The sequence below is a fragment of the Macaca mulatta genome, chromosome 6 (assembly GCF_049350105.2).
Source record: "Macaca mulatta isolate MMU2019108-1 chromosome 6, T2T-MMU8v2.0, whole genome shotgun sequence".
Taxonomy (NCBI): Eukaryota; Metazoa; Chordata; class Mammalia; order Primates; family Cercopithecidae; genus Macaca; species Macaca mulatta.
In genome coordinates this window covers 149,035,773-149,048,699 of record NC_133411.1, presented here as the reverse complement: position 1 = coordinate 149,048,699, position 12,927 = coordinate 149,035,773, and the positions used below count along the sequence as shown (strand labels likewise).

The 12,927-nt window shown below is 45.0% G+C and overlaps 1 protein-coding gene across 1 annotated transcript in view; it reads right to left on the bottom strand.

Moving 5' to 3' along the window:
• The window catches only part of CYSTM1 (cysteine rich transmembrane module containing 1), a 65,926-nt gene extending 53,199 nt beyond the window's left edge, over positions 1-12,727 (bottom strand). The window contains exon 1 of the mRNA XM_015140827.3: positions 12,618-12,727. The gene's annotated coding sequence lies outside the window, so the exon portion shown is untranslated. The remainder of the gene's footprint in view (positions 1-12,617) is intronic.
• Between the last annotated feature and the right edge of the window lie 200 nt (positions 12,728-12,927).

Here is a 12,927-nt window from a genome sequence, read left to right as displayed (position 1 = left end):
CTTATTATCAAAGCCTAAAGCCATGCTTATCCTTATGTCCTTCAATTTATCTTTCTTGGTAACTCATAAAATTAAAGTTTAAAAACATGAGAGCAGGGCCAGGCACCATGGTTCACACTGGTAATCCTGGCACTTTGGGAGATCAAGGCAGGTGGATTGCTTGAGCCTAGGAGTTTGAGACCAGTGTGGGCAACATAGTGAGAACCTGTCTCTACAAAAAATAGGAAAATTAGCTGGGTGTGGTGGTGTACATCTGTAGTCCCAGCTACTTGGGGGAGGATGAAGTGGGGGAATCACTTGAGCCTGGGAGATTGAGGCTGAGGTGAGCCATGATCATACCACGACACTTAAGCCTGGGAGACGGTGCAAGACCTTATCTCAAAAACAAAACAAAACAAACAAACAAAAACTATGAGAGCAGATCTTACCCTAGAGACCTCAGTGTCTTTTTTTTTTTTTTTTTAACTCCCCATTAGCTGTTTTTTTTAACAAGACCTTTGTAAATAGATCACTTTACATTCTAAGTCCCTCAATAGGTCTGGACTCTCACATCTATAATTTTGGGTGCGGTTTGTTCAGGTAAAACAAACAAACAAACAAAAGTTTTAGAATTACTGAGCTGTCTGTTTGTTTGTTTATTTTTTGAGACAGAGTTTCACTTTGTCACCCAGGCTGGAGTGCAGTGGCGCGATCTCGGCTCACTACAACCTCCGCCTTCCAGGTTCAAGCGATTCTCCTTCTTCAGCCTCCAGAGCAGCTGGGATTACAGGTGTGCACCACCATGCCTGGCTAATTTTTGTAGTTTTAGTAGAGACGGGGTTTCACCATGTTGGCCAGGCTGGTCTTGAACTCCTGACCTCAGGTGATCCGCCTACCTCAGCCTCCCAAAGTGCTGGGATTACAGGTGTGAGCCACCACGCCTGGCCTAGAATTACTGAGTTTTATGCTGCCGTATCATCTCTGGTTTAGAGTTTTCATCAAATTTTGGCGTTGACGTGTTAGTTTATTCCATTCACACAGCCATTTGTTCATCCATAAATACTTATGGGAGCATCAACTATTACCCAGTATTACTGGGTTCCAGGCGCTGTTGAGATAATGGTAAGCAAGAGACAGTTCCTATTCAGGGTATGACAGAGACAGACAATAACACCAGCAATTACAAAACCAAGCTAAGATAGAGGAAGCAGAGTGTACTGTAAGCTCAAAGTGGAGACAACTAATTACTCAGGGAAGTCAGAGAATGATTTTAGGAGAAGTGATGATCACATGACTAAGCATAAACAGAAATTCGTATTACTCCAAATTTCATACTCTGCAGAGGCAACAATCTGTGCGATGTTTCAGAGAAAAAGCAGAGCACATTTGAGGAACTGACTAGGTTTTTATGCCTGAAGCACACTTCATAGGATGAGGCCAATGGGTCAGCTCATAAACAGCCTTGCTAAGAGCAGACTTCTAGGATTGCTGCATCTTCCTTTTCTATCGTTATTCTTTATTTCTTTTAAAAGGATTCATGTAACTTTATGTTTGTTTGTTGAATACTATTGACAAACTTAATAATTCACTTATTTCATGATGTTTATTAAGTACCTACTACATATCAGGTCTAGAGCTGGGGATAAGAGGTAAAGAACTATAGCTGGCTTGCTCCTCTCCTTCAGTACTGCTATTAATAAAAATAAAATTATCATTTCAATTTGTCTGCTATTGCATCAGATGGAATATGCTGGAAGTTTTCCAAATTTTAAGGATATGGTGAAGGTAGTTTGACAGAATAGACAAAACTTACTTTGGGAGGTCCAGAAGGCATTTACCTCAAAGTGCTATACAATTTACTAAAACTGAAGTACAAGTAGAAGCCCAAATGACTCCCCAATTGGGAGAGTCATACTACACATACTTGTGAATGTACAGTAAGCAGAGGTAAGAAATGATGGTCTCAAATCTTAAACCCAAGGCCAAAGTCACAAGAATAAGCATTCCAGAACTGTAGGCCTTCTCCTAGGAAGAACTTGCTCCTGATATGGACACTTTAACACAGGAGCCCCAGGGGGATAGCAATAGCAGGGATTTATATTTTTAAAGATGGTAGCAGTGCTCCCAGTAACAGTGCAACACCAGGAGACCACTGATAGTTAGCATAACATAGACAAGATATTTCTTTTTATGACTTGCTCAGCATTTTAAACACATTTGCTAGGTATTGTCATTTCCTAAACTGCTCTTCTTTTAGGGACAGACTAGAGGAAGACAACCTGCAGTATTACTCCATTATTGTCCAAATACTGATTCTGGCCTCAACCTCCCAAATATTATTGGCCATCCCCTACCTCATTCACTATCTCTTGTTTGTCACAGAGTATTACCAGGCCCTGAGCTATTCTCATATAGTCAATGAATGAATAAGTATTAGAACGTATCTTTTATATCAACATTTTGGCTGTGGCTTCAGAATAGCCCCTCTATGGAGTACAAAATGACACACAGCTCAGATATGGGACCTTTCGCCGAACAAGGGCATCAAAGTGCACATGGAAGGCAAAAACTAACAATGGATCATCTATCTCTGATAGATAGATGGCCTAGTGTGATGAAAAGGTTCAGAGACTATCTTATTTTCCTCTCTCACAAAAAATATCTGATATAAAAACCACACACTGCTTTTATAACTGAGTTCATATAAAGCTAAAAATCTACAAACTATTTAGTAACATGGTTTGCTAATGCCATTCAGATAATTGCTTTAAGCCACTATCCCCAACATTAAGATAACACAAAGATGTAAGTATTCTCAACTTGTCCTGATAGATTAGGAACAGCAAATTCTGAAAAGTCATACCATACCTACATTAATTATCCATAGTTCAGAATTATTAGAAAATATGACTACAGTCAATCTTGTCTCCCTCCAATATTAAAGTTGGTAGGTACATTTTAGCATTCTTCCAGACTTAGAGACTTTCTGAGGGAATCCAGAGAAGTTCACTTCAACAGAGGATAACATATCATCTGCTAAAACCTTTTTTCATAAAGCTTTCTGTAAAGAACCTCTGGTTGGATTCAGGGCTTGGTGCTCTGTAAAATGTAACATTTATAAACAGCCCTGGGAAAAAATACATTACTACCTAAAAATATCAACAACTAAAATGACCTACCCTTAGCCACCAGGTATTGGTGTCCCATTCCTCCCTAATGTTTAGAGGGGACAGCCTTTCTTTTTATAGAGGGTCTATCCTTTTTTCTTATAAACTTTTTAATAAAGACATATTTTTAAGTAAAACCCCAAATAAATAAATAAAAACACCCTATCCTTTGAACGAGCAATTCTACCTTTAGGAATTTATCTTACAGATATATACTAGTGCCAGCCAGTATGCAAAAAAAAAAAAAAAAAAAAAAAACAACCAACTTTATACACATGCATATATATTAAATATAATGTTCATCAATATGGGAATGGTTAAATAAACCATGGTATTTCCAATCCATGGAACTGCTGCTATACGACCCTTCAGAAGAATAAGTTAGAACTACCTGTGCTGATATGAAAAAGTACCAACATGGTGGGAAAAAAGCAAATTGAAACACAGTGCATTCTATTACCCCATTTGGATTTAAAAATAAACTTCTATTTCTAAACCTGAATAGATCACACAGTTACACTAATGAATACAATTATTGATTAAACTGTACATTTATATTATACATACTTTTTTATACATATGTTATATTTAACAATGAAAGTTAAAACCCTTGCTAATTATCTTTAGGTAAAGTCATCATGTATGGTCCTCCGCAAAAGCCAGAGGACTGCCTAGATGCAGTACTCCCCTCTGCATTCAGCTTATGGAAGGGTCCCCACAGGTGAGCCTCAGTCCCTTGTCTAATGGATCCTGGCATTGTCAGCAAACCCTGATTATAATACCTTCCCCACATTGCTGGGACCTCCATATGGGAGAGGAGTACATCTAGCCTCACCCAACCACTCAGTTCAGGGACTCTGGTCAGTACCCCACCAACACTGCTATCTGAAAGCCAGTGGAGAAATGAAGGTTGGCTTCTCCTCAGAAAAATAGGGTAGGGATCTCTGAATTACATCTAGTCACTGGGACATATATGATAGCATTATAATTGGAACTTCAAATAGTCAACCCTCAAAGTGAGAATGGAGAGAAAATGGGGCCCAGCAAGAGAGAGTCTCAAAAGAGAGGGCAGCATTGAACAGAAGGGAAAGGAAAAGGAAAGAAAGCCGTTAACACAGAAAGTGACTTGGGGAATTGAAAGGAGAGGTTAGGGCATGGAGAGAGAGAAAAGGGAAAAACTCCGCCCCCTGCCAAGTTGAGAGGACACACTAGAAAGGGACAGGTCCATCCCTCCCAACAAGCCTGATAAGGCCACTTCCCAGGCCAGGTCCCCTGCCAGCCCGGCCCCTGAAAGACAGGCTCTGCCCGCCTCCTCCCAGAGCATTAGATTAGGCTTTGTGGGAAAGTTGGAATCTTGATGGTTTAGAAAGAGGCCCCTACAGCTTAATGTGCTGGCAATTTAACTAAGCGCTCCTGGTTCCTGATGAAATACCAAGCCAGCCCGGCTTTTCTCCATCATGAAAGCTCGCTCTCCTGACCCTCTGAGGGAGCAGCAGCTCAGTCAGCACTGCAGGGTGGCTCTTAATGGACAACAGTGAATTTCACATCAAACCAGGAAGTATCACTTGTACCTATCATGTGCTGCACCCTAAGAGACCATACAACCCAGGGCAGCTCACCCTCCCCCTTTCTTCTGTTTTCATAGGATTCTTAAAGGAATAGGCTTTACAGACAACGAAGATAGGAGAAAAAAAAATTCTAGATGATAGCTTCAGTTTCTATCATTAGCAACATCCACAAACAGTTCTCTACATGTGAAAGTAGTTTGGGTTATTGATTAGTTTTAAAAAAAAATAGCATCCCTCCTGCCCCCCAAGAAACATTTGAGTTTCCCAGGAGCATCTGAGTTTTCTAAGAGCACACTGGCACAGAAAGAACAATGTAACACAGCATCAATGAAGCCACACCCCTGGCAGAGGGCCTAGAATTTAACATAGTATCCAGCCTCACCACCACTCAGACCTTTTTTTGGCAAACTTCAGATCAAAACATCAGTGGTTTCATATTGCATTTACCTCTTGTTACCTCCTAGATTCTTCATTCTGTGGCCTTCCTAGTATCATAGAGCTACACAAGTTTTAGGAGAAAGACAGGATTGAAGGGGCCCTCTCTGAGGGCCTGCCTATTCCAAACCATCCTACCACCCATCTACTGCTGCCTGAAAAACTCACTATTAGTGAGTCATATCTTTGGGTAAAGGCCGTATTGCCCCAAGTGGGATATGTGCAACTTGGGGAACATGGACAAACAACTTCAATAGTTTATACCTTCTATTTGTGACAGGTGATATAGTAGTTATCAGTTTAAGGCAATGATATTGTTTCCCTTTTAAACAAATTTTAAGGTTTTAAAAAATGGGTCAACTTTAAGAAAAATGTTAAACAACAGTACAGATGACATAAAGATACGGCAAAAATCATGTAGAGGAACACAAATGAAGTGTGAAAAACACTAGGGTTTCCACTTTCAAGACCCTCCCTTTAAATACAACTACCTGGCCGAAGGTGATGTCACACACTTTGGGAAGCTGAGGCAGGAGGATCCCTTCAGGCTAGGACTTTGAGAACAGCCTAGTCAACATAGCAAGACCTAGTCAGCATAGCAAAAAATACAGACGGGGTCCTGCTATGTTGCAGTGGCAGTGGCCCCCGTGGCTCTTGCAGGTGCAGCAGCTCATGCAGCAGTATTGCTTGAGCTCAGGAGTTCGAGACCAGCCTGGGCAACATAGTGAGACTCCCATCTCTATAAAATAAAAATTAAAAATTAACCAGGCACAGTGGCACGTGCCTGTAGTCCTAGCTATTCAGGAGACTGAGGTGGGAAGATCGTTTGAGCCCAGGAGTTTGAGCCTGCACTGAGCTATGATCATGCCATGCACTCTAGTTTGGCAGACTGTCTCTAAATCAAAATAATAATCAGTAAATAAATACAATTATTCCTCATTAGTTTCTCACATAGCCACCACCAGACATTAAAGGTCACCAAAAATTCAACAAAGTTAGCAGAGCCAGAAGGGTGCAGAAACTGTAATCAAAGATTAGACTGGCTTTAGAGAGGGTGGTGTTGGGGAGGGAAGGCTGTTAGTGGGGAAGAGGCGGAAGGGCAAAATCTGGAGTGTCCAGGAAGTTAGTGGCAGCAGGAAAGCACTAAGTATTTGACTTAACAATAAGGGCTCACGGAACAGGCACATTCTTACAAATGTCCCTCTCTTCACACACTTTCTCCCCAACTGATTCTGCCCAAGATTCTGAAACTGAAACTGACCGGTAAAGTACTGCATGCAGCATTAAACGATTAATGTGGCAGAAGTCTAGCACCATTTCCCAGGTCTTCCTCTCCCCAGATGTCTTTGTAGTTCAACTGTTTCCCATCCCTACTTTTCTCTGAATAAGCAGTATGCCTAGATAGTTTTCAGTTATGATGTTTTCTGAGCCAATGCTCTTGAGACTGGCTAATAATTCTTTAGCACAAATAATCAGGAAACTAGTGACAGGCACCTCTGAATAAGGCATTTACTCTTCAGTGAGTAAATCAGGTAGATCAAACCCTCCTCCCACAATGACCATCAATATTCTCCCTTAAACCATTTAATGAAAAGAGTTCAGAAAAATATAAATCATCTGTTGTTTTTGGCAAAGTCATACCACAAGCTTGCTGCCCACAGAGAACGGATTCAAATCATTCGTCTCCTTTGCTTTAGATGTGAGGACCTACCCAGTTTCCAAGATCTGGCTTTGAGGCCTAAATCAATAATAATATTCTGCATACATCTCCTAAAAGCTACAAAGGAATTATTCCAAGCTCACTTCCTTTTGAAGATTCCTTTGTGTAGTGCCCAAAGTGATGTGAACCTTTTTGGTTGTAAAGTGGGAGGGTCAGCTTGTGTTCAATTCCCTTGCTTTATACTGCTGCTGTTTAATTGCTGACTCCCATTTTATAGCCAAGCCAATTAGTAGCCTTGGCCAAGCCTGAGGAGCTTGGAAGCCTGAAACATGGCACTCGGCTAAGCCTACAGAAAACAGAAAGCCTTTTCTGTCAGAATTTCCCTCATGAGAGAGAGCTTGACCTGGCCAACAAATGTCAGAAGTCTAAAAGATGGATGTTGTAGTTCAGTACGTAGTGTCCCTGGGCACATCAGCAAACACTTGAATCCTACTACATTGAGTGACAGGACCGGCGGCCTGACACAGGTGAGGCAAATTTTAAAAGATGACTATTTCACTCCTCATCCAATTTAGTGAGCAATATTACTCCCTTTCATCTCTGACCGGCTTAATAACTAACTCCTCTGAGGGCTGTGACACTTTCTGATAATACTCTTGCTGTTAAAAAGGATGCTGGGTCAAAGGCTGACAGTCCCACAGCCTTCTGTGTTACTGATTTACTCCAGGCACTCCAAAAAAAAAAAAAAAAAACACACAAGACCAGTTTAACAGAGAATAAAAGGAAAAAGAATGAGGCTGGGCGCGGTGACTCACATCTGTAATCCCAGCACTTTGGGAGGCTGAGGTGGATGGATCACCTGAGGTCAGGAGTTCAAGACCAGCCTGGCCAACATGGTGAAACCCCGTCTCTACTAAAAATACAAAAAATTAGCCGGGTGTGGTAGTGCACGCCTGTAGTCCCAGCTACTCGGGAGGCTGAGGCACGAGAATCGTTTGAACCTGTGAGGCAGAGGTTGCAGTGAGCTGAGATCGTGCCATTGCACTCCGGCCTGGGAGACAGAGCAAGACTCTGTCTCAAAAGAAAAAGAAAAGAAAGAAAAAAAAGAGAGTGAACAATCTGAGCTTTACTATTTATATATGAAATACAAACAGGAATTTAGTTAGCCTCAGGCTTCCAGATTTTTATTTTTATTTTTGAGACAGAGTCTCCCTCTGTCTCCCAGGCTGGAGTGCAGTGGCATGATCTTGGCTCATTGCAACCTCTGCCTCCTGGGTTCAAGCAATTCTTGTGCCTCAGCCTCCCGACTTAGCTGGGATTATAGGCGTACGCTACCACGCCCAGCTAGTTTTTGTAATTTTAGTAGAAACAGGGTTTCACCATGTTGGCCAGGCTGGTCTCGAACTCCTGGCCTCAAGCAATCCACCCACCTCGGCCTCTCAAAGTGCTGAGATTACAGGTGTGGGCCACTGTGCCCGGCTATTTTTTTTTTTTAAGTGACAAGGTCTCATTCTGTCTTCCAGGCTAGAGTGTGGTGGCGTGACCATAGTTCATTGCAGCCTCAAACTCCTGGGCTCCAGCGATCCTCCTGCCTTAGCCTCCTGAGTAGCTAGGATTACAGGCACATACCACATGCCCAGCTAATTTTTAAAAATTTTTTTGTAGCAATGGGGGTCTCCTTGTGTTGTTCAGGCTGGTCTTGAACTCCTGGGCTCAAGCGATCCTCTTGCCTCAGCGTCCCAAAGTGCTAGGATTACCACGCCGGGCCTCAGATCTTGATTATAGGCTGATTAGTAGCCAAGCCCATAAAGCCCCAGGAAAAACAAAACAAAACAAAAAAACAAAAAAACAAAACCAGCAAAAAGGCCAGGCATGGTGGCTCATGCCTATAATCCCAGCGCTTTGGGAGGCTGAGGCAGGCAGATCGCTTGAGCCCAGGAGTTGGAGGTAAGCCTGGGCAATATGGCAAAGCTCCAACTCTACAAAAAAACACAAAAAATTAGCTAGGTGTGGTGGTGCAGGCCTGTAGTCCCAGCTACTCAGGAGACTGAGGCAGGAGGATGGCTTGAGCCCAGGAGGCAGAGGTTGCAGTGAGCTGAGATCACACCACTGCACTCCAGCCCAGGCAACAGAGCCAGACTCTGTCTCAAAAAAATTTAAAAAACCAAACACGCAAAAAGGCCTTAGATAGCCAGGCATGGTCGCCTGTAGTCCCAGCTACTCACAGGGTTGAGGTGGGAGGATCACTTGAACCCAGGAGTTACAGACCAACCTGGGCAACACAGCAAGCCCTGTTTCTGAAAAAAAAAAAAAAAAAAAAAAGGAAGGCCTTGAATAAGGCTTTCCCAAAAATTTAGAACTTCAAACTCTTTTAAAAAACTTTTGGCTGGGCGCGGTGGCTCAAGCCTGTAATCCCAGCACTTTGGGAGGCCGAGACGGGCGGATCACGAGGTCAGGAGATCGAGACCATCCTGGCTAACCCGGTGAAACCCCGTCTCTACTAAAAAATACAAAAAACTAGCCGGGCGTAGTCCCAGCTACTTGGGAGGCTGAGGCAGGAGAATGGCGTAAACCCGGGAGGCGGAGCTTGCAGTGAGCTGAGATCAGGCCACTGCACTCCAGCCTGGGCGACAGAGCGAGACTCCGTCTCAAAAAAAAAAAAAAAAAAAAAAAAAACTTTTATCACATTTCAAAATATACCATTCATCCAAGAAGTAAAATATTCTGCCTTGGAGGAGCTCAAATTTCATATAAGCCTCTTATTAATTCTCCTCGGTACCTCTGTGAGGAGGTACTGACCAGCATTCAAGGTCAAAGAAAGTTTCTGTGCCAAGAAAAGAGTGCCCTGATCAAGGCCTTAGTTGACTAAAGGTGAGCTCAAAATGCTCCAGCCCATATCCCAGCCCTGCCTTTCACCTCAGCCCAGTTCCCCTTAAGAAACAGCGTTTCTGTTAAAGCCCAGCCCTGTTGTTTATTATAGCTTGTATTTAGGGAAACACACTAACATTTGTTTCCTGACAGTAAAGTCTTAAGTTCTCTACCAATGGGAAAACTTACGGGGGTGGCAGGGGTGAATGAAAGCGGAAAATTTCCAAAAACTTTTGGCCTACTTAACTGCCCTGACAGCACATAGTTATTTTGTTTGGGAAAGGAGGGGGTAGACCGTTTCTTTCCAAAGGAACCACAATTAGTTGGTCACCTCAAATATTATCAAAGAGATCTGGAAAATAGTTACTTTTCTAAATTTTTTAATGTGGTCAAGACATCTGATTTCCAGCGATTCTTAATATTACAGGCTCCTGCAAAGCCCCTTAAAAATCACTATCATAATCTCTACCACTCAGCAGGAACACAGGGAGGGAAAACTACTCTGGCCTTTTACACACTTCGGGGCTTCTTTTACAGAGAATGACTTCACTGATCTGATTGGAAGTCCCGTTTCCCCAGGTCTCACCCTGGATTTGTCCTCCTTTGAGTGCTGCACTGGTTTCTATATTTACGCACAAACCAGCTGCGGCCATCTTCCTTCACAATTTCCAAACCTGCCTTTTACTGTACAGGATCCCTGGAGGTCCAATTCTGTTTTCTGGAGTCAAAGAAATACAAAATAAATTTCACTACCTCCTAGAAAACAGACGCTGGTAAGTTTCAATATAAAATAGACAGTTCTTGAACCCAGGAGGCAAAGGTTGCAGTGAGCCGAGATCTCAACACTGCACTCCAGCCTGGGCGACAGAGCAAGACTCTGTCTCAAAAATAAACAAATAAATAAAATAAAATAGACAGCTGTGTATTTTTTTGGTCATAGCACCAATAAATTTCAGGGCTGGGAAAAATCATAAATTACCAAAGCATTCTTTTTCATATAACCAAAATATATTTTTCCTGTTGCTCATGAAATTAAGACAAAATGGCTATCAGGCAGCCTTACACTGAGAAACTCAAAGCTGGTAGGAAAGGACTAGAGATTTTTTTTTTTTTTTTTTTTTTTTTTGAGACAGAGTCTCGCTCTGTCGCCCAGGCTGGAGTGCAGTGGCGCAGTCTCGGCTCACTGCCCGCTCTGCCTCCCGGGTTCACGCCATTCTCCTGCCTCAGCCTCCTGTGTAGCTGGGACTACAGGCGCCCGCCACCACGCCCGGCTTATTTTTTGTATTTTTAGTAGAGACGGGGTTTCACCGTGTTAGTCAGGATGGTCTCGATCTCCTGACCTCGTGATCCGCCCGCTTTGGCCTCCCAAGGTGCTGGGATTACAGGCGTGAGCCACCGCGCCCGGCCAGGACTAGAGATCTTTGATCTACAATTAATAAATAGTATGGGACTCCTTTCAGCTCACCCAGTGCCCCCATATGAATGTTTTCAATGCTGGTTCTCCTTTAATAACTTCCCCCTATTAAATCTCTTACCAGTCATTTGGGGTTTGGATTTCACCGTAGGTATAAGAGGTGTTTGTAAGACACTCTGAAACCTCTGAAGGGCAAAGTGTTGTGGACGCTATAACCTCCCTGCATACTGAGGGGGGCATAGCTCTCAACCAGTCATTAAATCCAGTCAAATGAGATACTCGAAAATGAGCTGCCCTTGGGTGGGTCCTTTCATAAGAAGGAATTCAGAAAAAAAAATAAAAAAATCTGCTAACATGATTACCCCACAAAGTTTACATGTATCATATTGTATAAATCTATAAATATGTACAATTATTTTTTGTTAAATTTTCAAAGATCTGCCAACAACGGCTGGAGAAGGCACCTGGCTGCCTGAGCCCCTACCCTTGTCGGTTACAAGTATTTCATAAGCAGGGTTCGAGGCATCCCATCAGAGAAGAGTGTTGTCACCTTTCTGCCGGAATGTCACACCAACTTCCTCAGTGTTGCCCTCACACCAACTTCCTCAGTGTTCCCCCTACCCCAATCTAGCCAACGTTTCAATGGCTCCCCACAGCACACAGTGCCTCTCAGCTGGGCACTCAAGGGTGCTTTCCTAACCCTCCCTAACCTAATTCTCCAAAGTTTTTCTCCCCCCAAAACAGCCCAGCAGACGGTCCAGTTAGTCCCCAAATCGTTTTTCCTCATGGTCTCCTTCCCCAGGGGTCCTCCCCTCCTTCTCTACCCCCTGCAACCTCCACTGCCACCGGGAGATTAGTTCCCACCCGTCAGGACCCCGCTCAGATTTCACTTTCTCCAACAGGTCGGCTCAGATCCCAATCCACGGCTCTCAACAGCAGCCGGGATTCCTTTCCCCCGCAACGCCTTCTCTGAACACCCCGGCCTCCGAGGGCCGGCTTCGCGTCCCCTAGTTACTTCCAGTCACTAGTTACTTCCGCTCCGCTCCCACCCGCGGGACTCGCGACCGGCCCCCTGCCCCCGGCTGGCCCAGCTCGGAACACGCAGAGCAGCGCTTCAGAAATCGCAGCCCAAGGCAAGGAAATCCAGAAGCCTCCCGCGGACGTCCCCCGGGACGGGGTGTGGCAAGCCCCGCTCCGAGCCCGCCGACTCCTCGTGAGACTAGAACCGCAGCGACGCGGAGCCCCTGTGAGTCCACCGCCGGGACGCGCGGAGCAGCGACCAGGAGCCTCAGAGTAGCCGCGGGGCGCCAGGAGGGATCCAGCTGGCGGCAGCCGTTTCCCTGCCTCCCTGCCCCTCCCCAGGGGCTGCGCGAACCCCTGCCTGAAACCGGCCCGCCTGGGTGCCAGCCAGTTCTCAGGGCGCTCTCCCGGGAGCCCGGGTACGCGCACATCCCGGGACGCGCCCTGTCCGCGCCTGATCCCCGCCCTGGTCCCAGCTGGGTCGGGCCAGGTTCGCCACACCTCACCTCTCCTCTCCACAAACCGACTGGATAACGGTCGGGTCTGGACCTGAAGAGCCCGGACCAGCCCGCAGTAGACTCGCCGCACCTGTCTCGGAGCCAGTGAGGAGCAGCCCGGCGCCTGACGTCACGGCCGCCCCCAGTGCCGCGAACCCGGAGTCACCTGATCACCCTGGCAACGCGCGCGGGGCGGGGCGAGGCGAGGCGGGCGTCACAGCACGAGCCCCGCCTCCAACTGCTCAGCCTCCAAGTGCCGCCGGAAGCGCTGTGCTACAGTCGGTGCCACCGGGACATGAGGTCGCTCCGTGGCTTCCCA